The sequence below is a fragment of the Cyanistes caeruleus genome, chromosome 11, assembly GCF_971803275.1.
Source record: "Cyanistes caeruleus chromosome 11, bCyaCae1.hap1.1, whole genome shotgun sequence".
NCBI classification, from domain to species: Eukaryota; Metazoa; Chordata; class Aves; order Passeriformes; family Paridae; genus Cyanistes; species Cyanistes caeruleus.
Genome location: NC_141711.1, coordinates 109,537 through 135,626, shown reverse-complemented (window position 1 = coordinate 135,626; position 26,090 = coordinate 109,537). Strand labels below are relative to the sequence as shown.

At 48.5% G+C, this 26,090-nt stretch overlaps 2 long non-coding RNA genes across 4 annotated transcripts; one reads left to right on the top strand and one right to left on the bottom strand.

Annotated features, from left to right (window-relative positions):
* Positions 1 to 522: 522 nt before the first annotated feature.
* LOC147650924 (uncharacterized) lies at positions 523 to 6,514 on the bottom strand. The gene is made up of 2 exons (XR_015274846.1): positions 6,449 to 6,514; positions 523 to 4,402 (listed from the first exon to the last, which is right to left on the bottom strand). It is a non-coding gene; the product is annotated as an uncharacterized LOC147650924 (long non-coding RNA).
* A 5,252-nt stretch (positions 6,515 to 11,766) lies between these two features.
* Positions 11,767 to 25,453, top strand: LOC147650923 (uncharacterized). 3 transcript variants are annotated; one of them, XR_015274845.1, is made up of 13 exons: positions 11,767 to 11,907; positions 13,257 to 13,357; positions 15,999 to 16,095; positions 19,315 to 19,406; positions 20,685 to 21,741; positions 21,842 to 21,883; positions 21,978 to 22,144; positions 22,228 to 22,306; positions 22,388 to 23,466; positions 23,545 to 23,586; positions 23,681 to 23,847; positions 23,931 to 24,009; positions 24,091 to 25,453. It is a non-coding gene; the product is annotated as an uncharacterized LOC147650923 (long non-coding RNA). The 3 variants fall into 3 exon arrangements; XR_015274844.1 differs by lacking the exons at positions 11,767 to 11,907; positions 13,257 to 13,357 and having other exon boundaries at positions 15,911 to 16,095; XR_015274843.1 differs by lacking the exons at positions 11,767 to 11,907; positions 13,257 to 13,357 and having other exon boundaries at positions 15,911 to 16,095; positions 20,685 to 21,763; positions 22,388 to 23,444.
* Positions 25,454 to 26,090: the final 637 nt, after the last annotated feature.

Here is a 26,090-nt window from a genome sequence, read left to right as displayed (position 1 = left end):
CATTACAAGGTACAAAGAGCTACGTGCACTAAGATAGAAAAGGGGTAAAATGGCCAACAAATATCGTCTTCAAGGTCTTTTATATGTCCATTTACCCAATTAACAGATGCCAACTAAATTATTTTTCTTAGTGACCCAATGACCCAACACCTCTGTGCCGCACTGCGGCATTTTCTACCCAATCACCTACTACTACCCAAAAACCCCTAGGAGAAGAACATGAAGAAGAAAGAAGAAGGATAAGAGACAACACCCTAAATCCTCCATCTTGTCTCTTGTTTTCTAAACTACTTTTTCACCCAGTGATTTAAAAAACTTTCTAATTTACACACTTACACTTTTCCTATTTAACTTTAGCATTTGTTTTCATGTATCACCATGAAAACATGCTCATGAACTTCATATTATATGAAATTCAGTGTTTCCTTGAATCCTAGAACTAAATATTAGAAACAAGGGCACACAGTCTGTATCTCAGACTCCAACATCTGCCCCTCTTTTTTTTAAAAAAAAAACAATAAAAACAATCAACCCAAACCTTTTATTGGATTACTTTTCAAGAAGGGTTATTTTTCCTTCACTCATGTTTTAACAAATGAGGCTTTACAATATTAATTTTCCCACTCTTTCACTTGGAACCCAAAGTCCATTGCTCTTGCATGTGGGATCTAAGCTGTTCAGCTGTCAACTGTGGTCTCGATACGGTTCACATCTGCGTGCTCGTTCTTCTGCTCTTTGGGCTGTCTGCTTGTCTCTGCAGCTGAAGGGTTTCCGTGTTCTTCGCTAGGAAGTTACTTCTGCTTTGAACCTGTGAATACACAAATATACACTTTCTTCCAAATTATTAATTGAAATGAATTTTTAATCTTCTTGCTTCTGACCCTTTGACTAGAGCCAAAGAACTCTCTCGCAACTTTGCTTGAGTACTGTTAGAAGAATACCTGATAATTGATGGAATTGGCTTTGTAACAGACTTATTTAAAAAGGACTGTTCAGGAATTATTTGTGATAGCTATAAGATCTTTACACTTTTTCCAAAAATTTAAGATATATAAGGTTTTTATACTTCTGAGGCATAGCCTTGGTTCCTCCCCCTTTTTTTGTAATTAAGTAAGGTATTTGGTTTTTTTTTGTTACGACAATGAAAAACTATCAAATTAAAACACTTGCACATGTATACACATACAGGAAATAACACTTTTACAGAAATCAAAAACTTATTAAGAAGATGCATAATTAATATTATGTGATGTTTAAATAATTTGTAATATAAATTGCTAAATATACTAAACATATACTCTCATCCCAGAGTTTGCCACAGCTGATAAATCAATGGAAGATTGGAAAATCATGTCCGGATAACAATTTTACAAGCCCACTGTAAAATCTAGCTGCTCTATTATAATTCACTAATTGTCAAGTTAAATTGACTTGAATATAGTTTTGATGCAGAAAACTTCTGGCTTTATTGGTAAATTTTCTATCCAGGTAAAGTCAAGGTTTGGCCAGAGCCTTAGGCCTCATCTGGAAAGATGCCACTTAAGTAATTTTCAAAGCAAGGGGTTTAAAAATAGTAGCTATAAGATGCTTAAAACACTGTAAACTTTTAAAAGGCATTTGTACAAAACAAATGATCAGATGTCTTAGGTAATTGACTAATTTAACCATTCAGCAGTTAATTTAATCTGAAGCTTCTTTCATAACACTTAACTTTCAACTATGACACATTTTCTTAGAATCCTGGAAACTAAAATAATAAAGTTACATTGAATTAGGCAAATGCAAATCTTCTTAAACAAGGAAAAGAGTAAAAACTAACACAAAAAAAACTCTGTATAGAAGCAGCTGCATAACTTATTTACCAAGATGCATCTGTAGTTAGAAAACAAAAAAAATCTCAAATGACACATGTCTAAAAGGTAATTACACAAAGATATATCAAAATATGTATAAAGCTGGTTGTAAATACAATGATACGTTATAAATAATGCTCATCATAGAAATTTATAAATTTACATTATACAATGAATATGTCATCAGTGTCTGAAAAAATCAAGATAATATTTTTAAAACATTCACATCTTAGTGACTAAAAAAGAATTAAAGTGAAAAACTTTTAAATTTTTTGTAAATAACAATCACTATTTTTCGTGCAACTTACAGAAAACCAAAACTGCAGAGATTATAACAAACAATAGAACCTCTAACGAAATCAAGGTGTCACAGACTGCATTCACCTCCATTCACAAGCAGGTGTTCACCAGCGTTCTGTCACAGCTATTTCAGTTTTTGTAGTACTTTTCAGAAACATTAAGTCTAACTTTTTAACTAAAATTTAAAATCCAAATTGGTATATATGTTCTTATACATGTTTTTGGTTTTTTTAACAAAAAAACTAACATTAAAATTTATTAAAATTGTAAAAAAACCCCAAGCAAATGGGTAATATATGGTTAACATGACTATGAGATTACTGAAGCTGTATTGAACTAAATCCACAATACACTTATTCAAATGAAAGGAAAGCTTAAAAATGAAAGAAACCTGTCATTAAATCTTTTTTCTGTAGGGTTTATCATATGATCTTTCAACTCAATTTTAAGGAAATGCATCTTGCAGAAATTAACTGTAACTACAGTAATAATGCTTGATCACTCTATAATATACAATAATATAGAGAATATACAATATTATATTATTAGTAGATGTATAGAGAAGATAACATTTTCAAAAACTCCATGTATTGAGAATACTGAAACTGAACTAAAATATTCCAAATTTCTTGGGATGCATAAATATAATTTTCTATGTTATTCTGTAAAAACAAAACCAGCAGGTATTATTAGAAATACATCATCTATATATATTCTATTATGCAACATTTTTAAACTTTTTGATCCATTTTTGAAGGCACTTCAATAAGGGCTTCTCTCTGAAGCTTAACCGACTGCAATAATTTGCAGGTTAGCCAATAATGCATCTTACAATGCTTTTGATTTTTGCTTTTCGGCTATTTTTCTGAAACCATTCCAGAGATACTGGATTTTGTATTGACATGTCCCATAACCCCGAGTCCATGTCTGTGGGAGGATTTGTAGACTGAAAGAACTGCATTAGCACGGCTGTGCTCAAAAGACTCTTGGCTTTGTGTGGTATCCAGTGAATCCATCTGCTGTGGTGAAGCTGTTGTTTTTCCCAGCTGTTGTTGCTGTGCTGCAGCTGTATTGCAAAGCCAATTCAATTTGAAAAGCGGCGCTGCAGCGCCTGGGGGCGGTGCCGCAGGCGGGGTCTGGAGCTGCGGCTGTGGTTGCGTGATTGTGACGTCACTTTGACTGACAGCTGTGGCTCCAAGCCTACTCCTGGCAGGCGGGGCGCAGGGGCCGCCGTGCCCGTGGAGGTCCCGAGCTGCTCTGGCAAAAGAACTCAGCTCCAAAAGAACTCAGACACTCTTGCAAAAGCTCCAAGGCCCCTTTTTGCAGATTCTGCCCGCGTTTTAGAATCGCTTCCTCATCTCTGTACAGTTGTTTCTCTGGGCTTTCAACAGGCTTAGACATTCCCTTTGCTACGGTAGAATTCAGGAAGGCTGCCACAGACTTTACAGCGTGCAGTAACAAGCATTCCGCATCTGACTGAAACAAAGCCTTCTGTTTTTCTGGGCCCATAGTGTCCCTTGCCTGAGTTTCAGATTCCCATTTACTGGCGATGACTTCATAAGTCACTGCAGAAGCCGTTAGCAGTTTAGTCGCTGCCTGGTCTCTAAGAGTGTTTCTTTCATATACTCTCACGTTTATCTTCTCCCACAGGCTTGGGGTAAAAATTTTCTCTGAATCCACGTTAGGGAATTCTACCCGTACCCAGGATAGAAGGCTTTTAAGCTCCTCCGTGGATACAGAGATCGGGTGCTCCTTTACCATAGCTTCCAAGATAGCCAAAACCTCCCCCTCAGGTTTGGACACGTTTCCCATATTTTTGCTCCCTTTTGATGGCTTACCTGACCCCAGGGTCAGCTTTCTCTCAGCTCCTCTATCCGTGATCCATTCCACAGCTCACAGACGTCTGGCTTGGCTTGTCCGCTCTCACCAGCATCGAGATTACCGAGATCTTCTTTTTCCCCTTTCCAGGGAGTTTTCCAGCTTTCTGCTGTCTTCTCTCTCTTTTTTTTTTCTCTCTTTTTTTTTTTTTTTTTTCCTCCTCTTTTTTTTTTTTTTCTTTCCCCGAAAAGGAGCCTTCAGTTCAAGGTGCCCCAAGTTTGGGAGCCATTTGTCTCATTAAAAGACTTTTGGATTTGGGTTCTTTTTCCCTTTGAACTGAAGACTGACGAGAGGGAGGCAGTTTTCTCTTGTTCGGTCTCAGTTGTTTATTTTTTCTTATCAGCATTCCAAGGTACAAAGAGCTACGTGCACTAAGATAGAAAAGGGGTAAAATGGCCAACAAAGATCCTCTTCAAGGATAGTTACTGATATTCGATAAATAAAAAAAATTAAAGCTAATTAAAAACAAAAAATACCCATCTAAACTACTAAGAAATTGAAAAATATCACCACCCCCCCAAAAATACCTATAGAAATCCACCGTACAAATGCCCATGTCCCCAAAAATAAAAATAATAATAAACATCACAACGTAAAGAAATCCAAATGTACCATCAACCCCCAAACTAAAAAACACAACATGAAATAAGTAAAAGAGATCCGGTAATATACGCCACTACAAACAAAATAAAATAATCAATTACTAAAAATCACCTTAAAACCACTAGATAAAAAACTTCAGATCATTAACAACTGCATCTAACAAAAGCCACCTAATTAACACCCAAAACTCGGCTAACCAAACAAACAATGCCCAATTTGAACCCCTACATACTGTAAACAAAACTAAAATCCCAACAATACAGATCAAAATCTATTTTAATTGATTCTACCTAAAATACAAACAAACCTATTCATCAAATTATCTTTACTCAAAAACCAAATTTCACATAATATACAACACAATAAAAAAACACACTATGTACCACCAAAAAATCTAATATTGAATAAAGTAAATAAATAATGCAATAAATATTGAGTAAAAACCACCTCTACTTACTAAATATTACGACCACTATATTTAACTGTATCTACATAAAAGTATATCTACAATTAAAATACATTACTTGGAGCATTAAGCCAAATATAAACAACAAAAAATAAAATGTTCTAAAATTACATTATAGGATATCCCCTATCGTTTGCTATTTGCCCAAACATAAATTCTCTCACTTCAAAACTAAAAAAAAAAAATCTTCGAACATAAAATCTATATACAATACAATACAGCCTCACCCAAATTCTCTCTCAAGTCTATTATCTAACACAGACAACAAAAAAATACATTTTTTACTTTTTAAAAATAACTTCTCGTCGATTAGTGGATACAAAAAAATTGCCGCAGCGGCGGCACTCGGCACCCGGGGGCGGCCCCGCGCTCCCGGCCCCGGACGGAGCGCGGCTCCCGTCCGGAAAGCGGCTCCTCCGGCGGGCGGGGGCGGCCCCGGGAGTGCCCGGCCCGCCCAGCGGCACCGGGACCGGCCCGAAGGGGCCCCGGCCGTGCCGGAGCCCCACGCCCGGAGCGGGCAGAGCGGCCAGGACGGACACAGCTCCGCGGCTCCCGCCTGGCGGCCCGGCACAGCCCGCCCCGCTTCCGCACGGCTCTGCCGCTCCCTGGCAGCTGCCCGGCCGCCAAATTCCCGCTGCACCTCAGCAATTCCCCGGGGAATGCCAGGAGTGCTCCCGTGCAGGGGTGTAAGGGGGCAAAAGGATAAACCTCAGGATAATGCAAATGGGGGAGGTACCCTCAAATCAAACACGACACGGCAACAATATTCTTCCCCTTCCGGTTAAAATAGAACACAAGGATTCCCTGTCAACCGATCTACCTAACACCCTGGAAAAGGCAGGTTTTCCTCCCATCGGTACCCTCAAAATCACAGGTCAAAGGGGATTCCCCCGTTTAATCACAAACAATAATGGAGGAGCAGCACCCATCGCCCGAGCTCTGAGAGACGAGCCAACATCAGTTAAATAGGAGGTGAGTCACAAACCAGTCTATCATGGGTCAGAACTGTTCAAGCCCAGAGAAAAAGCTGTAGAAGCAACTAAAATTCTTACTGAAAGCCAGCCAAAGTAATTTGCCTAAACGAGAACTAAAAACCTCCTAACCTGGACTCTAGTTAATTTCCCAAACGCAAAACACTCAGAATTTTTTACAAGAGATTTCTGGGACACAGTCGGTCATAAGCTTTTTAATAACATTTCCCGCCGAGATATGGCAGCCGCTAAACTCCTCCCAGCCTGCAGAGCACTGGTAGAAATGTGTGCTGCGAATACACAAGGCGCGAGCAGCCGCCCGTACCCCGCGACCTCCGTCTTTCCCACCCCTACACCCGAGCACGCGGCCCCCGTACCCTCGGTCCCCGCCGGCTCCCCTCCCTTCCTGCCCGCTCGGACCGGTGTGCCCCCGCCCCCCGAGCACGCGGCCCCCGTTCCCCCTACCCCAATCCCGGCACGATCCGCTCCCACCCCTCGCCCCGCCTTCCCCGTCCCACCGCCCCCCGCTTTTGCCCCCCCCCCCCCCCTGCCGTCCGAGCTTCCCCCGATGCTGCGGTCCCGCCCCGTTCCACCGTCCCCGTTATGGCTATGGGCCCCGGCGCCGCTGCGGCTCCGCCGGCCCCCGGCGCCGCGGTCCCCGCGGTCCCGCCTTCCCCCGCCAACACCGTGGTTCTCGGCTGCGCCACTCCGCCCGCCCTCGGCATCGCGGTTCCCGCAGCTCAGCTCCCCTACACCCCCTCCGTGCCGCCCAGCGCCACTATTCTGTGCGGCGCGGGCCGATCCGAAATACGCGCTGCCGTCCACCACTCCCCCATGATGCCCTGCGGCGCTGACATCATCCACGCATGCGCAGTCACCGCTTCTATCGCCGATGCTCCTGCCGCCGCCCGGGCCCCCCGTGCCACCCCCCCGTGCCAGCCTCTCAAACAGCCGAGGGGGAGAAAGAGAACAGGCACGGGACCCCGGCTCTACAACTGCTGACACCCGCGTCGCCTCTGCCACCGCCCAGCCCAGCCACTGTCCAGTCCCCGCCATGCGTCTTCATGTCCCCGCGTCATGAGCACCCTGGGGACTCATCCTGCACCCTCGGGATGGTGCTGAGCACCCTCGGGACTCATCCTGCACCCTCGGGATGGTGCTGAGCGCCCTCGGGATGGTGCTGAGCGCCCTCGGGATGGTGCTGAGCACGTTCGGGACTCATCCTTCACCCTCGGGATGGTGCTGAGCACCCTCGGGATGGTTCTGAGCACCTTTGGGACTCATCCTGCACCCTCGGGATGGTGCTGAGCACCCTCGGGATGGTGCTGAGCACTCTCGGGATGGTGCTGAGCACGTTCTGGACTCATCCTTCACCCTCGGGATGGTGCTGAGCACCCTCGGGATGGTTCTGAGCACCTTTGGGACTCATCCTGCACCCTCGGGATGGTGCTGAGCACGTTCTGGACTCATCCTTCACCCTCGGGATGGTGCTGAGCACCCTCGGGATGGTTCTGAGCACCTTTGGGACTCATTCTGCACCCTCGGGATGGTGCTGAGTACCCTCGGGATGGTGCTGAGCACCTTTGGGACTCATCCTGCACCCTCGGGATGGTGCTGAGCACTCTCGGGATGGTGCTGAGCACGTTCTGGACTCATCCTTCACCCTCGGGATGGTGCTGAGCACCCTCGGGATGGTTCTGAGCACCTTTGGGACTCATCCTGCACCCTCGGGATGGTGCTGAGCACCCTCGGGATGGTGCTGAGCACCCTCCGGACGGTGCTCAGCACCATTGGGACTCATCCTGCACCCTCGGCACTCATCCTGCACCCTCGGGGTGGTGCTGAGCACTCTCGGGATGGTGCTGAGCACCATCCCAAGGGTGCAGGATGAGTGCCGAGGGTGCTCAGCACCATCCCGAAAGTGCTCAGCACCATTCCGAGGGTGCTCAGCACCATCCCGAGGGTGCAGGATGAGTCTCGAGGGTGCAGGATGAGTTTCAAAGCTGCTCAGCACCATCCCGAGGGTGCAGGATGAGTCCCGAAGGTGCTCAGCACCATCCCGAGGGTGCAGGATGAGTCCCGAAGGTGCTCAGCACCATCCCGAGAGTGCTCAGCACCATCCCGAGGGTGCAGGATGAGTCCCGAGGGTGCAGGATGAGTCCCGAGGGTGCTCAGCACCATCCCGAAAGTGCAGGATGAGTCCCGAGGGTGCTCAGCACCATCCCAAGGGTGCAGGATGAGTATTGAGGGTGCTCAGCACCATCCCGAGGGTGCTGAACGCCTTCCAGAAGGTTCTGGATCCGTCACGATTGTGCTGAGTGCCTTCCCGAAGGTGCAGGATGTGTCCCGATGTTGCAGAGTGCCTTCCAGAAGGTGCTGGATCCATCCTGAGGGTCCTGGGCATCTTCCAGGAGGTCCTGGATCCATCCTGAGGGTGCTGAGTGTCTTCCAGAAGGTTCTGGATCCATCCCGAGGGTCCTGAAGGCTGCTGAGGTTCTCCCGGTGTTTTGGACTGTCCTGGGTGATCCGGAACCTCAGCACCGAGCGGGGTCCAGCAGAATAGTCTAGAACCACCGGACTGGTTCCAGAAACTCTGGACTCTCAGGATGGATTTTGGGGTGAAACCCTGGGGGATTTTGGCGCTGAAATTTGGGGATTTGGGGTGAAAATTGGGGGATTTTGGGAGGAAATCCTGGGAGGCTTTTGGGGTGAAATTCAGGATATTTCAACATTTTCCTTCCTAATCCATGAGTAAAGGGAGATGTTGGGATTTGATCCAAAAGATCTTACAACCAATTTTGTGGTGCAACAGAGAAAAACCGTGAGCAGCCAACTCGCTGGAAAACTGTATGTTAAATGCAGAGAAGCACAAAGTGTTTGATGCTGTTAGAGTTCAAAATAACAAGGAAAAATGATGGGGAATTTACCTGCCTTGGAACAAAGTATGACCCCATCCCATACTCTCAGCTCCCGCTCCCCTTCCAGCGTGGCTGTGACCCGGGCTGGCCGTACCGCTCGGTGTCTCTGGACCTCACAGCATATCTACGTGGCTGCTGCACCCGGGTCCCCAGTACGTTCTTCTCTGGCCGCCTTCCCCGAGCGGTCCCATGTGCACCAAGCGGGTGCTACAGACCACAGGGGCCTCTTGGCTGCAGAGCTGGGTGATGGGAGACAACAAAGCAATGCCCAGGATGCAGCTGTTCAAGCCAGCCTCGCCTCACGGAGCATTTCTTTCTCACCTGTCCATGGTTCTCTCTCTGTGTGTCTGTGGTCCTTTTTAAACTGCAGGGCTGGGAGGCCTGGCCATTCCACCGGGACTGCTCACCCTGGGAGCACCAGTCTCTACCTTGGGATTAAGCAATCTGCCACCAGAATAAAAGCAGGGTGGAGCTGCTCCCACTCCAAGGCAAGAGCCTGCAAGGCCCATCCTTTGGGGACTCGTCTTTTGTGTGAAGGCACATTGTCTAGCAGAGGAAGAGGTTGGTACCTGGTGGAGCAGGGCCAAGATTCCATTTTCCCCAGGCAGCTCCCCCTGCATGCTGTAGCGCTGGCCAGGACTGGGAGAGGAGGGGGAGTGTGTTCAGCACTGCTGCTGGAACGGAGTGGCCCTCTCAGGAGGATCCTGGTTTCTTCAGGGCCTTGCTTTTCCACTGGTTTGTGTCCACAAAGGAAAGGCATGCAGAAGGCAGCACCATCACCCCAGCCCTGCAGTCAGGAGTCCATCAGCTTTCCCCACAGTGAACGTGGTTAAGGTCTCCTTAACCAAAGGAAAACTCAGCACCACTACAGATGTACACAACAGCAATTCATCCACTCCGACACACTTTGCCCATTATGTGTCCAGAAGACTCCAAGTACTGACTTTACATGTCCACAAGCGTGGCCAAAGCCACACATACAGAGCAACACCAAGTTCTCACGGTGTACCAAGAGAAACAAAGATTTAATAACATTATTTCTTAGACAACTGTTGGGGATGAAGTCAAATGTAAAGAAAAAATGGAAATGTAAAAAATCATGGATGTTAGTGCACACAGATACAAAGTTTCTGCTTTTGAGCTCCGCAGATGTTTTATTCTTTCCTCTTTCCCTTCTTGTGTGAGCTGCCTTTGAGTCAGTTATGTTATGTTGAGCTCTTGTGGGCACAGAGCGGTACTGCCGCTGTGCCCCGACCGGGGCCCTGCCCCGCTCCACTGGGTGACGGGGGGGAGGCGGCAGTGGGAGCTACGGCAGTTCCGCGGCTGCCAAGCCTGGGGAGGAGTGAGCGGGGCGGTGTCTGTAAATAGCAGGGAGGGGTGAAATAGCGTTAAGTGTGTAAAGTGATACGGCCGGGAGCAGGGACACGGCGCTAAAAGGAGCGGCGGCCGTGCAGGCCGGCGGCTAAGAATAGCAGCAGTGGCGGGTGGCAGATCAGTTTCAGCTTCACAGACGGACTGCGGGGAGAAGGACGGTGAGCAGCGGACCCGCAGCAGGAGAGGGGCGGGCACTTAGGTATTTTGCTAAGGTGTTTACCTCGGCCAGCACCTAATCGGGCAGTCCAAGTCCTCGCAGAAGAGGAACCGCTGCGAGGGAAGAGGCGCTCAGAGCCCGCAGCGAGCTGTGCACGCCCTCCCCACCGCCGCTCCCTGCTCCGTGCTGCCATCTCAGCTTTGCGAGCTGGCACCACACCCGGGCGAGCTGGCGGCTACGCCCCTCCCCGCCCCCTGCCCCGAGTGCCGCTGGGGCGCTCCGATAGAGGCTCTGCGGGGGTCTTTTAGGCAGGACCAGGGCAATAGAGAGGGCTGGAGAAGGGGACGGGAGTCTGGCGAGCGGGGCCCAGGGCGACTGCGGACCCTGCGAGCACCCCTGGCTCCGCCCAACTGAGCGCCTCGCGCTCCCATGGGCCGCAGCCTCAAAGCTTCCGCCAATCCTGGTGGATTGGTTCTAGGTCAGGGTTCTAGGTCAGGGTTCTAGGTTACGGTTCTAGGTCAGGGTTCTAGGTTACGGTTCTAGATCAGGGTTCTAGGTTATGGTTCTAGGTCAGGGTTCTAGGTTATGGTTCTAGGTCAGGGTTCTAGGTTATGGTTCTAGGTCATGGTTCTAGGTCAGGGTTCTAGGTCACGGTTCTAGGTCAGGGTTCTAGGTTACGGTTCTAGATCAGGGTTCTAGGTTATGGTTCTAGGTCAGGGTTCTAGGTTATGGTTCTAGATCAGGGTTCTAGGTTATGGTTCTAGGTTATGGTTCTAGGTCAGGGTTCTAGGTAATGGTTCTAGGTCAGGGTTCTAGGTCAGGGTTCTAGGTCAGGGTTCTAGGTGGCCAATCACAGCCGCCCTTTGAATCCAGGCGCGGTCCCGCCAAGCACAGCCCGCTCAGTCGTGGCCCGTTCCCGCTCCCCCGTTTTGCTGGGGTGCCGCTCCGGCCGCTGTCGCTTTGGGAGCCGGCGGAGCCGAGCTGCCGCAGCCCCGAGAGGTGCTGCTGGGTCCCGGGAAGGGTGGGCAGGGGCTCCCCGTTCAGGTCCCGGCCGTAACTTCGCCCAAAGAAACGGGGAGAAGGGGGGGAGCGGGCGGGATCGCGGGAGCGGGGCCTGAGGGGACAGCGGGGGGTCGCGGAGGCGAGCGCGGCGGGAACGGGCGGGCTGGGATTGGCGGGCCCGGCGCTGCCTCGGGCTGTGATTGGCTGGGCTGGCCGGCCGTGGGCTATAAATAGCGTGAGCTGGAGGGGTGCGGGCGTTAGTTCGGCGGCGAGCGGCAGAGAGGCGGCGGCGGGCGGCGGTGGCGGCGAGCGGCGGCGTGAGCGATCCAGGGAGCGCCGGTGCGCCAGGACGGGACCCCTGCGCTCACTGAACTGGGGAGCGCCGGTGAGGTCGGGCGCCATGCCCGCGTCTGCTGGGGCCAGCATCTGGGGGCCGGCGGTGTCCTGGGGCGGTGGGGCCGGTCGTGGCCAATTCTTTCTGCCACGTCCTGGGCTTTTCAGGCGGCCGGAGGCGGGTGCGTGGTCTGGAGTGGCACAGGGAGACGAGCTGCTGCTTCTGCGGGACAGAGAGGAGCTGTTTTGTAGTTTCTGGATTGAAGATAATGTTTAAAATATCGAGAATAAAGCTGGATTTTTTTCGTTTTTATTATTTTAGTTTGATTTTATTTAAAATAATAATGATTTTCTTTATTACGTTGCTTTGTTTTGCTCATTTTATTAAAATAATAGAATTATTATTAATTATAATTACTTTTAACAAGATATATTGTTATCCTTATATGTATTCGTTTAACTAAGTGTTAATAAATAATGATTAAATATTATCTACTATTATTAAACACTATTTGTTAATCATTATTTAATTAAATATTTAATATTTATTAGTTTGTTATTTACTAATTATTTAATACTATTAAATATTGATTAAATATCTATTAATACTATTAAATATTGATTAAATATCTATTAATAATTATTTAATTAAATATTTATCATATATTAGTTAGCTAATATTTATCAATTATTATTTATTGATTATGAATAAAATCTTAAATAAATATAAATTATTAATTAATAAAATATTGTTTATTTATTAGTTCATTATTATTTATGATTTAATTATTAATTAAATATTATTTATTAATTAATTATTAAAATTAATTACTTTAGGGGCTTTTTTGCTGGATAGCTGATGTTAATTCAGTAGAGATTGTGGGGCTGGGGCTGAAACACCCATTGTGGGACCAGTGGAGACATAAAGCCCCAGGGTGTGGAATAAAGACCTTGGCACTGGAATCATGCCTAAACCAATGTGGGGCAATGGAAATACTGAGGCTAGAGCTGGATAAATGCCATGGGGGAAGGGGATGGAGCTGCAGCTCAGGGCCTGCAGGACGTGCCTGGGGGATTAGCAGCCCCTGTCTGCTGGTACCAAGGAGAGTCTGAGGGTCTGGGGGCTGGGAGGGCTCCAGGGCCTGAGAACCAGCCCAAGGGCACCTTTTGGGATGGGGGAGCAGGGGCCCAATGGCTATTCCCAGCCCCTGGTTCTGCCTGCGGGGGTTGAGGGGGGGGCCTTTGGACAAGTGCTGGGCTGAGACCCAGGGGGAAGGGGAAGGTACCTGTTGGGCTTGAGGCCTCAAGTGGCCCCAAAGTTGGGCTCCCATTAGGGTGGGTAGGACAGTATCTAGAGACATTGAAGTGATAATAATAACTGACTTGTGGCCTTATCAACAGCCCCGGGCTGCAGTGAGAAGCAGGAGCAGCTTTCAGCCACCAGTAGTGGGAAGCTGAAGAGCAGGAACTGAGGAAGCAGAGCTGGAGCAGACAGAAACATGGTAGGGTTTAGGGTAAAACTGTTGTGGGGCTGGGATAAGGAATATGGAGCTGGGATGCAAACTGCGTGGCTGGAGCTGAAGTCAGAGTAAGGGCTGGGATAGGGCCTTGAAGAGCTGTTCCTCCAGTAAGGATGGTCAGGTTGGGGTTGGAATGTGGGTTCAAGAGCTAAGCTCAAACCACAGAGCTAGAGCTAAAACAGAAATCCTGCCTGGAGAGCCAGAAAGCAGCATAATGTGGCACTGCTGGGAAGATGAGGAGGCAGAAGCGCAGCACAAGAGCTGGCAGTCAAATAAAGCTTGTGGGACTGAAGCTGAAATCACTGGGGCTGGTATGGGGACTGCTGCAAACACTGTTCTGAGGGGATAGTGACTGTACATGTGGGAAGCAAGCATAGAATGGTACACAACGGGGCAGGCTGTAAATACAGTAAAGATTGCTTTGGGGTTGGGATGGGGTGGGAGTGGCATTTCTCAGCCTGGAGGTGAAACCTCAGAGCTGGAACCAAGAAAAAAGACTCTTTATCTCAAACTGGAGCAGCTTCACCTACCAGAGAGGGGGAAAAAGAAGCGGATGTGGAGCTGGAAGAAGAGAGCTTGCAGTGAAATAAAGCTTGTGGGCCAGGAGCTGAAATCACTGGGGCTGGGAAGGGCTCTCCAGGGCTAGAGCTGAATTCACTGTGAGGCTGGGATAGGGACTGATAATGCGATTGCCACTGTAGGATCTGTGTGCTGGAATCACTGTAGGCCTGTGATATGGATGTTGGGGCTGGGTCCTGTGACTAGCAATGGAACAAGATGGGTAAGGCCAAAAAAGGGCACTGTAACAGGGGACCTGTAAAGCTGCCAATGCCGGGATTTTGCCTGCGTCTGTGATAGCCACTGTAGGGCTGGTGCTGAAATCACTGTGGGGCTGGGATAGGGACTGCTAATGGGATTGCCACTGTCGGATCTGTGTGCTGGAATCACTGTAGGCCTGTGATATGGATGTTGGGGCTGGGTCCTGTGACTAGAAATAGAACAAGACAGTCAGGGCCAAAAACAGGGGACTGTAATAAGAGAGCTGAAAAGCTGGCAGTGCTGGGATTTTGTCTACGTCTGTGATAGCCACTGTAGGACTGGTGCTGAAATCAATGTGGGGCTGTGATATGGATTGATAATGTGATTACCACTGTAGGATCTGTGTGCTGGAATCTCTCTAGGCCTGTGATATGGATGTTGGGGCTGGGTCCTGTGACTGGAAATAAAACAAGATGGGTAGGGCCAAAAAAAGGGGACTGTAACATGGGAGCTGAAATGCTGGCAGTGCCAGGATTTTGCCTGCGTCTTTGATAGGCACTGTAGCGCTGGTGCTGAAATCACTGTGGGGCTGGGACATTGACTGTGGGGTGGGCTTCTAGGCCCTAGGATGGGATCTGAAATGTTGCTGAGCTGGAGAAAGGAGGAAGATCCTGCTCCTTGAAGCTGGGGAAGTTTCAGCCAGCAGCATTTGAGAAACATGCATCTGGAGCTGGAAGAAGAGAGCTTGCAGTCAAATAAAGCTTGTGGGCCAAGAGCTGAAATCACTGGGGCAGGGAAAGGGTCACTTGGACTGGAGCTGAAATCACTGTGGGGCTGGGATATAGAGACTGATAATGGGATTGACACGGCTGGGTGAGATAACTATGTTAGCATTCATATGCTTAAGTCACTGTAGGTCAGTAATATTGATGTGACAGTGTCAAAGGGTTGAGGTCAAGGGCAAAAGGTCAGGGTTCAATGGTTAAATTGAAAATCAGGGATTCAAACTTCAAGGGTCACATGTGAATGGTCAGTGTTCAAAGATCAAGAATAAAGGGTCCAAGGTCCAATGTTATGGGTTAATTTTCCAAGGTTATGTGCTTCAAGGTCAATTATCAGGGAATCAAACTTCAGAGAGCTAAAGTCAAGAGACAAAGGTCAAAATTCAGAGGTTAAGAGTAAAAGGTCAATGGGAGGTTGCCAGGGATTTGGAGGGAAGAGGAGTATTTATAAACTTTATCCATATTTCCCTGTAATTGTGGGTGTTTGGATTTCATTTGTGCTCGTCAGGATAAGCCATAAACAAGCCCCTGAACTCTGCATCCATGTCTCAAGCACTTCCACAGAAAGGCATGTCAGCAGTGATTCTAGAGGAAAAATTAGAGGTGATAGCTTATGATCCCTGGGGAATTACATTGGGAATTATGAAACTCAAACACATGGAATTGTGGAGGTGGAATTCCATTTTCAGCCTTGGGCACGAGGAGAAGGAGAGGTGTCCTCATCCATAGCAAGGAAAGCCTGGTGCCCCAGTGTGTCAGGTGCAGACAATGAGCTGTCCAGGGAATGAGCAACAAGTTCCTTCTGCCCCTCCCCTCACCCGTAGGATGGCAACAGCACAAACTGAACTGTGAGGTTGATGAGTGCTCAGAGTAGCTCCAGGTGTGAGCAGTGAGGTTGATGAGCTCTCAGAGCAGCCCCAGGTGTGAGCAGTTATGGTAAAGAATGGGTGGGTCCTGCCTGGGGCTATTTTAGGGGGAGGGTTTCTCTCACTTTGCTTGGGCACGGAGCAGTTGCAGAAGAGGGGTTTATGGTGGGCTTCCCTGGGGGTACCTCATGGAATGATACTGAGACCATCTCATAGGATCTGGGAGAACAGCTGGATGCGTTTGGACATGGAGCATTGCTTAAAGGAGGTGCCGAGGGAGAAACCTTTGTGTCTGGAAGCAGCATCGGAGCAAGTAAGCCAGTGCGAGTTCGCAGTGGGGCTTTTCTCCTTTTCCTTTTTGATTTCCTCTTGCCAGGGAGCGACAGAGCCGTGTGGAGGAGAGGCAGGCTCTGCCGAGCCGGCAGGCGGGAGCCGCGGCGTGGAGCTGTGTTCCGGTCTCGTTGTCCACTCCGGGCGCAGGGCTCGGGCACCGCCGGGGCCCCTTTGGGCTGGTCCCGGTGCCGCTGGGTGGGCCGAGCTCTCCCGGGGCCGGAGCTGCCCCCGCCTGCCGGAGGAGCCGCTTTCCGGTCGGGAGCGTGGGGCTGCCCCCGGGTGCTGAGTGCCGCCGCTGCCGGGGCTCGCGTGGTTTCCCCGGTCCCCCCGCACCTGGAGCAGCGCCAGCCCGGGAGCGAGTCCCGGCGGGGGCCGCTGGGGAACACTTGTGGCTTGTCAGCTTCAGAGTGCGCTGGCAGAAATCACTGGGAGGAGGGGAGGGGGAAAAGCCCGACCTTCGGGGCTTTTTGTCTCGGGGCTTTGTCGGTGTTGCTCTTTAGCCGAGCTGTGCCTTTAAATAACGATGTGGCGCCTTCTAGAAACTGTGTCCAATACCTTTTGCACCCTCACAGGAGGGCTTCGAGCTCAGGTTTTTCCATTGCCGAGTTAACTGCAGGTCCGAGCTGACAGCGTCCCGTGCATCTGGGGTGCATGAATCTGTTTGTGGTGCTCATTTCCCCTGGATGCAGAGCTGGGCTTTTTGGGCAGACTGTATTTCTCAAGCCTTGGGGTTTATTTAAGCCTTGCACGTGATTTTCTGGAGACGCGGGCCGAGTGAGAGCTTTGTCTTGGTGCTGTACTAGAGAATGGAAAGCAGGGGGTCCCCGCAATATCCCCGTGGAAGCTGGAATGTCTGAGGGAATGGATGTGACAATTCTCAGGGCAGAACCTGGCTCCCAGCGCTCTGCAGCGTAGGATGCGAGAGAGCAGGGCCGGGGGACAGCAGGGTAGGGACAGCGAGGTGCTTCGTGCTCTGGGTTTGGTGTTGATGTTTCCAGAGCCAGAGCAGGTTGATTTGGTTCAGGTGCACTGGAACAGGATCCAAACTTTGGAAAGATTTGAGACAAACGGGGACAAAAACGTTTTAAAATGAATGTATTTCTTAATAGGAGTCAGGTTTCAGTCTGTTTTTTAATTGATTTTAAAGGAATTTTTTTTTGAGGAAAAGTGAAAAAAAATGTTTATTTTAATAAGTAGGGCATAGGTAAGAGGAAAAAAAGGATGAATAATGTTAGATAATTTCTTTGTTGTGGAAAAAAGAGCAGGAGCTTTAGAAGGTTTTTCTGCACATGTGGTTTGGATGGTTTTCGAATTGGGCTGTGGCGTTGATCTTTTTGAGCCGTGGGGTGTTTTGGTGGTAGCTTGGGTTTTTGGATTGGAGTAAAGTTGAATAGTTTTAGAAGTAGTTGTTATGGTTCTGGTAATTATTTTGTATTCACTAATAAATGAGAAATTAGTTTGAAAAAGTAAAAAATGCATTTTTTGTTGTGCTAGACAGTAGAGTTGAGAGACAATTTGAGTGAGGCTGTATTAGTATTGTATACAGATTGTATGTTCAAAGAATTTTTTCTTTTTTAGTTTTGAAGTTACAGAATTTATGTTTGGGCATAAAGCGGATGATGAGGATATAACATAATGTAATTTAAGGACATTTTATTTTTTATTGTATATATTTGGCTTAGAGGTCAAATTAATGTTTATTAAATTTAAATATGCTTTTATGCAGATACAGGTAAATATAAATAGTGGCGGTAATATTTAGTAAGCAGAGATATTTATATGTGATTTTTATTCAATATTAGATTTTTTTGGTGGTACACAGTGTGTTGTTTGATTTGTTTGTGTTGTATACTATGTGAAATTTATTTTTTGAATAAAGATGATTCTATGAATGGGTTTGTATTTTAGGTAGAATCAATTAAAATAGATTTTGATATGTATTACTGGGTTTTGTTTATTGTATGTTGGGGTTCAGATTGGGTAGGGTTTGTTTGGTTAGCTCAGTTTTGGGTGTTAATTAGGTGGCTTTTGTTAGATGCAGTTTTCAATTTTTGAAAGTTTTTTATTGACTGGTTTTAAGGTGACTTAGTAATTGATTGTATCATTTTATTTTGTTTGTAGTTGGTGTATAATAATGTATATGTTCTATTTATTTAATGTTGTGTTTTCTAGTTTAGGTGTTGATGATGAGTTTGGATTTCTTTCTGTTGTGTTTCTTAGTTTCATTTCTGGGGGCAGGCATTTATATGGTGGATTTTTATAGGTATATTTTTGGGGGTGATGCTTTTTAATTTTTTAGTAGTTTAGATTGTTTTTTTTAATGAGCTATTAAATTTTTTTATAGAGTATTGGTGAGTATTTAGGTATTAGCATAAAGGTAGGGCTTTGGGGCTTTTTTCTGCTGATGTTTAGGGTTAGTTGAATGGTTTTGAGTTTAGCGAGTTGGTCTGATTATTTTTTAATAGTTGGTGTGATTTGTTGTGTGGAGTTCAATAGCGTTGTTTTTTATTTATGTCTAACTTTGCTGATGTGATAAGAACTGTTAGTGAAAGAGCCTAGCATCTGTTTTTGCTGGTAGTTGGTTGTACGGTGTTGGTTTTGTTTGTGTTGCCTGTTTTGGGTTTTTTTGTTAGTGAGATTAAAGTTTTTATTTTGGGGTTAATTTGTGATTATTTTAAAGATTTTAGGGCAATTTAGGTTTTTGATTCGGGGGTACTGTGGTGAGAGTACTTTATTTGTTTTATGTAGTATTGGTGATGTGGATAGAGGGAATATTTGTTATGAAAATTTATTTTAGTATTGCTAGTTGAAGTGTTAGGATGAGTTCTGTTTCAGTGTTGAGTCTTTGAGGGGGTTAAGATGTTTTTCCCTTGGTTGGTGGAGGTATTGTGATTTTATTGATGACATTGGTGGGAATTTGATGCTGTTTGTTTTTTGGTTATTTTTAGGAATATGATTTTTGTAGTAGGCTTGGAAGAATTCACTTTATTTCAAGACATACTAGTTTAGTGATGTAAAGGTTCCCATATTAACTCGTCAGTGTCTTAGATTTTTTTTTCTTATTTAGGTTTTCCAGAATTTACCGATAATTTAGCAATCAAGCAGGGATGGTACCTCATTCTTGAAAAGATGGCCATGGAAAAACCTGTGTCTAACAACATGTACTTGACAGAGGGCAACAATTTTGCTGTTATTACAGGGCCAAATACGAGTGGCAAAACAATGTTGGCATGGAACTGCTGCAGGAGAGGAGTTTCTGGTGGGCTCCCAGTGGCATCTGATGGAGTGACGGTGAGAGCATCTCATAGGGTCTGGGGGAGCACCTGGATGCACTTAGACTTGGAGTACTGCTTAAAAGAGGTGGTGATGGACAAAGCTTTTTGCCAGGAAGCAGCACCTGAACAGCTGAGCTAGTGTGGAGTTGCAGGGGTGATCTTTGTCCTTTTCCCTTTTGATTTCATCATGGCAGTCCCTCCCCGGTGCCCTCAATCTGTCAAATGAATTCCAAGAAAAAAAGGCTGAGCAAACAGTGAAAAGAAGGGGTATAGGTAAGGTGGAGTTCAGGTGTACCCCACCCCAAACCCTAAACAGCAGCCCTAACAGTGCTCCCGTTTCCTTGAGACAGCTGCAGGCAGGAACCCTAAAGCAGCAGAGTGCCAGAACCCACGAGAGGTGCAGGCAGTTTCCTGGTGCTAGGGCCAGCCAGGAAGAGATAGTGGGGGGACGATCCGCAGGGTTGGGGAAACAGGGGGTTTCCCGCCCCGCCCCACCCTGGGCTCTCTGTCCCTCCGCAGCCGGGGATTGCTCCCACCCCTCCTCGAGGCGGCGGTTGGTAAGGCTTCGTGCCTGGCCTCCGCAAAGAGTTCGGCTCTGTCAGCCTCTGCCCTGTCTCAGGGCCAAACTTAGGTAGGGTAGGGAGCAACTGTGGATTGCCTGGTCCGGGCTAAGGGACATCTCTTGGGGCCTATGGATAAGGAGCATCCTCGGTTGCAAGCGTAGGGTTGTAAGTTTGTAGGGTTCAGTGGGGCAGCTTGGCAGTGACACAGAGAGGCTGAGGGAGGGCTTCAGAGGTCAAGGGCTCGAGGGCTGGAGACAAACAGTGAAAATAAAAGGGGTACAGGTTGGGATATAAGGTAGAGTACAGGACTATTCAAACCCTAAACAGTAGCTCTAACAGCGCTCCCGTTTCCTTGAGACAGCTGCAGGCAGGAACCCTAAAGCAGCAGAGTGCCAGAACCCACGAGAGGTGCAGGCAGTTTCCTGGTGCTAGGGCCAGCCAGGAAGCGATAGTGAGTGCTAGGGCCTGCTGGTGTCATATAAGCTGGGGTTTCTATCCTTGGGGTACACTGGGCTCCCTGTCCCTCACTGACTGGAGAGTCTTCCTCCCCTCCTTGCGGTGGTGGTAATTTGGCTGTGTCAGCCAATACTGCTGTGAAGCAAGCCTCTGCCTCCCTGTGGGGTGAAGTGTGCAGCCCATGAACCTGGGCATTCTCTAGAGAAGGTAAGTGCTGGATTTTCACAGATGTGCCACTAAGATCCTGCATTGATATTTGGTCTTCTTGGTTGTAGCTGACGGAGAGACGACAGCCTGGCGATGGCAGGAACTTCCCGGCTAGCCAGGCGGCCTTCCTTGGCGCTTCGTGTGGATCCGCCCCACCGGGCATGCGAGAGCTGAGTCGAAGGCTACGACCCGCGGAGGGGATGAAAGCGGGGTGCCGGGACGGGACATGTGACCTGGGATTTTTGAGTCAGCTTTGGGGACGGGGAGGTCCAGGCTGTGGCCCCTTAGGCCGCACGGTGGGAGAGCCTCACTTTTGTTCACAGTGCTGAGGTGTGCAGGACAGAGCAGCCTCGGGGCACGTCGTGTCACTTGTCCGTCGTGCCTTCTGTGTCTTTTGTGCCTCTTGTGTTGTACGTGCCTTGCCCTATCTCTTCTGGGGGCTTGCCAGAAACCCCAGCATCACACTTATAGCATCTCCAATCTCTGGGCTCCTCGGCTCGGCAGCTCTCAGTGGCCTCGGAATCGCGTCTCTTTTGAAAAGCATCCGATCGGATGTCTTTTAGATGTCTTGTTCCGAGCTGTGTCAACAGCCGTGCGCCGCGAGGATCCATTGTTGCGGCTTAGGACTTGAAGAAACGCAAAGATAGGTAGAGGATTGCTGCCATAAGATTCTTGGGCATCCGTCTTGGCGGTTCCTGGAGTTTGTCATTCCGTCAGCATCTTCTTCCTCCCGGGTTCTGTGAGCTTCATCAGCTCGCCTTCATTCTCACCCGGCTCATCTCGTTCCGCATTCTCTCAGTCCTTGCGGCCGTTCTTGTGGCCCAGAGTTTTGTCTCCCCATTGTGTCCCCTCGTCTGTTGTCTGGTGTGTCACGGGTGTCTGGGTGTAGTTGTCCCGGAGCTGCTCTGCCCTGCTGCCCAGCCTGGCTGTAGGTGTAAAAGGCCAAGTCCCAGGCCCCTGTAATTTGAAATTTGTGATGTAGGGTGGAGTTGGGGTCTAGAACATATTCCTAGATCAACACAAGATGTCTGGAGCTGTGAAGTTCCCCTGCAGCACTTTGACTTTTGTCTCAGCTTTCTTTCAGATGCGGACGGATGAAATCGGTGGCCGAGAGCCCCAGCCAGGGTAAGGGGGTTCCCCCAAGAAGGTAAGTCAATGTTTGTCTTTGCAGGGCAACTGGAACCGGTCTCTGTGTTACAGGTCTCCTCTTTGTCTTTATTTTTAGGAAATAGAGCCGGCCAGCAGCAGTCAAGGTGAAGCGGGCAAGGTGAGCGTTGACCGGTGGAGGGAGGCTGTTGTTATCGCTGGGCTCTCAGTTTCTGGTGCGACGCCAAGCGTCCCTTCTTGTTTGCGTGCTTTAGGCGGTCCAGTCGCGTTTCGTCGAGACCCCGTCAACCAGCCGGCCGGCACGCCTGCTTCGCCGCTCCCGTGAGCCCTGCGGAAGCGTTACAGGGACCGCGTGATGGAGCCTTTTCCACGTAAAGGGGGGCCGTGTGGGTGGCCTTCAGGAACGGGCCGAGGGCTTCCCGTGAGTTGGGGATGTCGGGAGGAGGAGCGAGGGCCTGTTCAAGTTTCAGCAATGCCACATCACTTTTTTTTCTCTTAACTCAGGCGCGCCCTGCGACGACGGTGTCTGGTCCCGGCGTGGCCGTATCGTGCGGCCTCAGGACACGGCCGTTCGCAGGACACCGTGAGTAGCGGAATTGTCGGGTTTTGGCCGATGCCCTGCGCAGCAAGATCAGCTGCTGATTTTCTGTTTGATTTTTTGTAGCTGACGGAGAGACGACAGCCTGGCGATGGCAGGAACTTCCCGGCTATCCAGGCGGCCTTCCTTGGCGCTTCGTGTGGATCCGCCCCACCGGGCATGCGAGAGCTGAGTCGAAGGCTACGACCCGCGGAGGGGATGAAAGCGGGGTGCCGGGACGGGACATGTGACCTGGGATTTTTGAGTCAGCTTTGGGGACGGGGAGGTCCAGGCTGTGGCCCCTTAGGCCGCACGGTGGGAGAGCCTCACTTTTGTTCACAGTGCTGAGGTGTGCAGGACAGAGCAGCCTCGGGGCACGTCGTGTCACTTGTCCGTCGTGCCTTCTGTGTCTTTTGTGCCTCTTGTGTTGTACGTGCCTTGCCCTATCTCTTCTGGGGGCTTGCCAGAAACCCCAGCATCACACTTATAGCATCTCCAATCTCTGGGCTCCTCGGCTCGGCAGCTCTCAGTGGCCTCGGAATCGCGTCTCTTTTGAAAAGCATCCGATCGGATGTCTTTTAGATGTCTTGTTCCGAGCTGTGTCAACAGCCGTGCGCCGCGAGGATCCATTGTTGCGGCTTAGGACTTGAAGAAACGCAAAGATAGGTAGAGGATTGCTGCCATAAGATTCTTGGGCATCCGTCTTGGCGGTTCCTGGAGTTTGTCATTCCGTCAGCATCTTCTTCCTCCCGGGTTCTGTGAGCTTCATCAGCTCACCTTCATTCTCACCCGGCTCATCTCGTTCCGCATTCTCTCAGTCCTTGCGGCCGTTCTTGTGGCCCAGAGTTTTGTCTCCCCATTGTGTCCCCTCGTCTGTTGTCTGGTGTGTCACGGGTGTCTGGGTGTAGTTGTCCCGGAGCTGCTCTGCCCTGCTGCCCAGCCTGGCTGTAGGTGTAAAATACCAAGTCCCAGGCCCCTGTAATTTGAAATTTGTGATGTAGGGTGGAGTTGGGGTCTAGAACATATTCCTAGATCAACACAAGATGTCTGGAGCTGTGAAGTTCCCCTGCAGCACTTTGACTTTTGTCTCAGCTTTCTTTCAGATGCGGATGGATGAAATCGGTGGCCGAGAGCCCCAGCCAGGGTAAGGGGGTTCCCCCAAGAAGGTAAGTCAATGTTTGTCTTTGCAGGGCAACTGGAACCGGTCACTGTGTTACAGGTCTCCTCTTTGTCTTTATTTTTAGGAAATAGAGCCGGCCAGCAGCAGTCAAGGTGAAGCGGGCAAGGTGAGCGTTGACCGGTGGAGGGAGGCTGTTGTTATCGCTGGGCTCTCAGTTTCTGGTGCGACGCCAAGCGTCCCTTCTTGTTTGCGTGCTTTAGGCGGTCCAGTCGCGTTTCGTCGAGACCCCGTCAACCAGCCGGCCGGCACGCCTGCTTCGCCGCTCTCGTGAGCCCTGCGGAAGCGTTACAGGGACCGCGTGATGGAGCCTTTTCCACGTAAAGGGGGGCCGTGTGGGTGGCCTTCAGGAACGGGCCGAGGGCTTCCCGTGAGTTGGGGATGTCGGGAGGAGGAGCGAGGGCCTGTTCAAGTTTCAGCAATGCCACATCACTTTTTTTTCTCTTAACTCAGGCGCGCCCTGCGACGACGGTGTCTGGTCCCGGCGTGGCCGTATCGTGCGGCCTCAGGACACGGCCGTTCGCAGGACACCGTGAGTAGCGGAATTGTCGGGTTTTGGCCGATGCCCTGCGCAGCAAGATCAGCTGCTGATTTTCTGTTTGATTTTTTGTAGCTGACGGAGAGACGACAGCCTGGCGATGGCAGGAACTTCCCGGCTAGCCAGGCGGCCTTCCTTGGCGCTTCGTGTGGATCCGCCCCACCGGGCATGCGAGAGCTGAGTCGAAGGCTACGACCCGCGGAGGGGATGAAAGCGGGGTGCCGGGACGGGACATGTGACCTGGGATTTTTGAGTCAGCTTTGGGGACGGGGAGGTCCAGGCTGTGGCCCCTTAGGCCGCACAGTGGGAGAGCCTCACTTTTGTTCACAGTGCTGAGGTGTGCAGGACAGAGCAGCCTCGGGGCGCGTCGTGTCACTTGTCCGTCGTGCCTTCTGTGTCTTTTGTGCCTCTTGTGTTGTACGTGCCTTGCCCTATCTCTTCTGGGGGCTTGCCAGAAACCCCAGCATCACACTTATAGCATCTCCAATCTCTGGGCTCCTCGGCTCGGCAGCTCTCAGCGGCCTCGGAATCGCGTCTCTTTTGAAAAGCATCCGATCGGATGTCTTTTAGATGTCTTGTTCCGAGCTGTGTCAACAGCCGTGCGCCGCGAGGATCCATTGTTGCGGCTTAGGACTTGAAGAAACGCAAAGATAGGTAGAGGATTGCTGCCATAAGATTCTTGGGCATCCGTCTTGGCGGTTCCTGGAGTTTGTCATTCCGTCAGCATCTTCTTCCTCCCGGGTTCTGTGAGCTTCATCAGCTCGCCTTCATTCTCACCCGGCTCATCTCGTTCCGCATTCTCTCAGTCCTTGCGGCCGTTCTTGTGGCCCAGAGTTTTGTCTCCCCATTGTGTCCCCTCGTCTGTTGTCTGGTGTGTCACGGGTGTCTGGGTGTAGTTGTCCCGGAGCTGCTCTGCCCTGCTGCCCAGCCTGGCTGTAGGTGTAAAAGGCCAAGTCCCAGGCCCCTGTAATTTGAAATTTGTGATGTAGGGTGGAGTTGGGGTCTAGAACATATTCCTAGATCAACACAAGATGTCTGGAGCTGTGAAGTTATCCTGCGGCGCTTTGAGTTTTTTCTTAGCTTTCTAAGCATTTTATTATTTGCTGCCCAATGTGGGGTTCAGAAGAGTTAGGAAAACCTATGCTAATTATGTTGTATTGGTACTTACTGTGTGTTGGGATAAAGGACTTTGTAATGGTGTTTCTTAATTCATGTCTCTCAGGGTGGAGGCCTTTATGTTGTTCTAGTCTCTGAGCTTTTTTGAGGTTTTAATGCCTTTCTTGTCCCTAAGTTTATTTTCTTATCCAAAAATAACTCAAATACTGTCCCTACTACATAACTTTCACAGTAAAAGAGCACAGATTAAAATAGCTGTTATGCTAAGCTCAGTAATAATGATGGATAAAAACTTTATAAAAGTACTGAAGTTTGTACCAAATAGCTTTAGTTTATTGTTTCTTTGGCCTACCCTACATCCCAATCCCAGTAACATGTTTTAAAAGTTTATTAGTAATTATACCCAGTTTATTTGAAGAGGAGCTAAAAAACCCCACTACACTCTTTTTACTAATAATTCATACCACATCATAAATGTAAAACAAAACACAAAAAGCTACATAAAACCTAACACAACCAAATCTGCTTAAAAAAACCTCAACAACTTACTAAACTGAAAACCATTCAATGAGTCCTAAGCATTACTAAAAACAACCTAACCAAATTGCTACCTTCTAATTCATAAATAATAATCAATGCTCTATAAAAATAAAGACCTCATTAACAATAAAAAAATTAAATTACTAAAAAAATAAGAAATCACTACAAAAACTAACTACCTTTAAAATCCATCATATAAATATTTGTATCCCCAAAAATACAACTAATAAAAACCACCAAAGCAAAAAACAGGTACATGCAACTACAAAAAAAAAAAAGATCAAAAATAATCTGCAATTAACCATACAGGAACAATTTGGTTTTAACTCAATAATCTCATAATACCTTGAATCATCAAAATAAACACAAAACCAAAAAATAAATGTAACCATAAACAATATTTTTCACATTATCCCTAA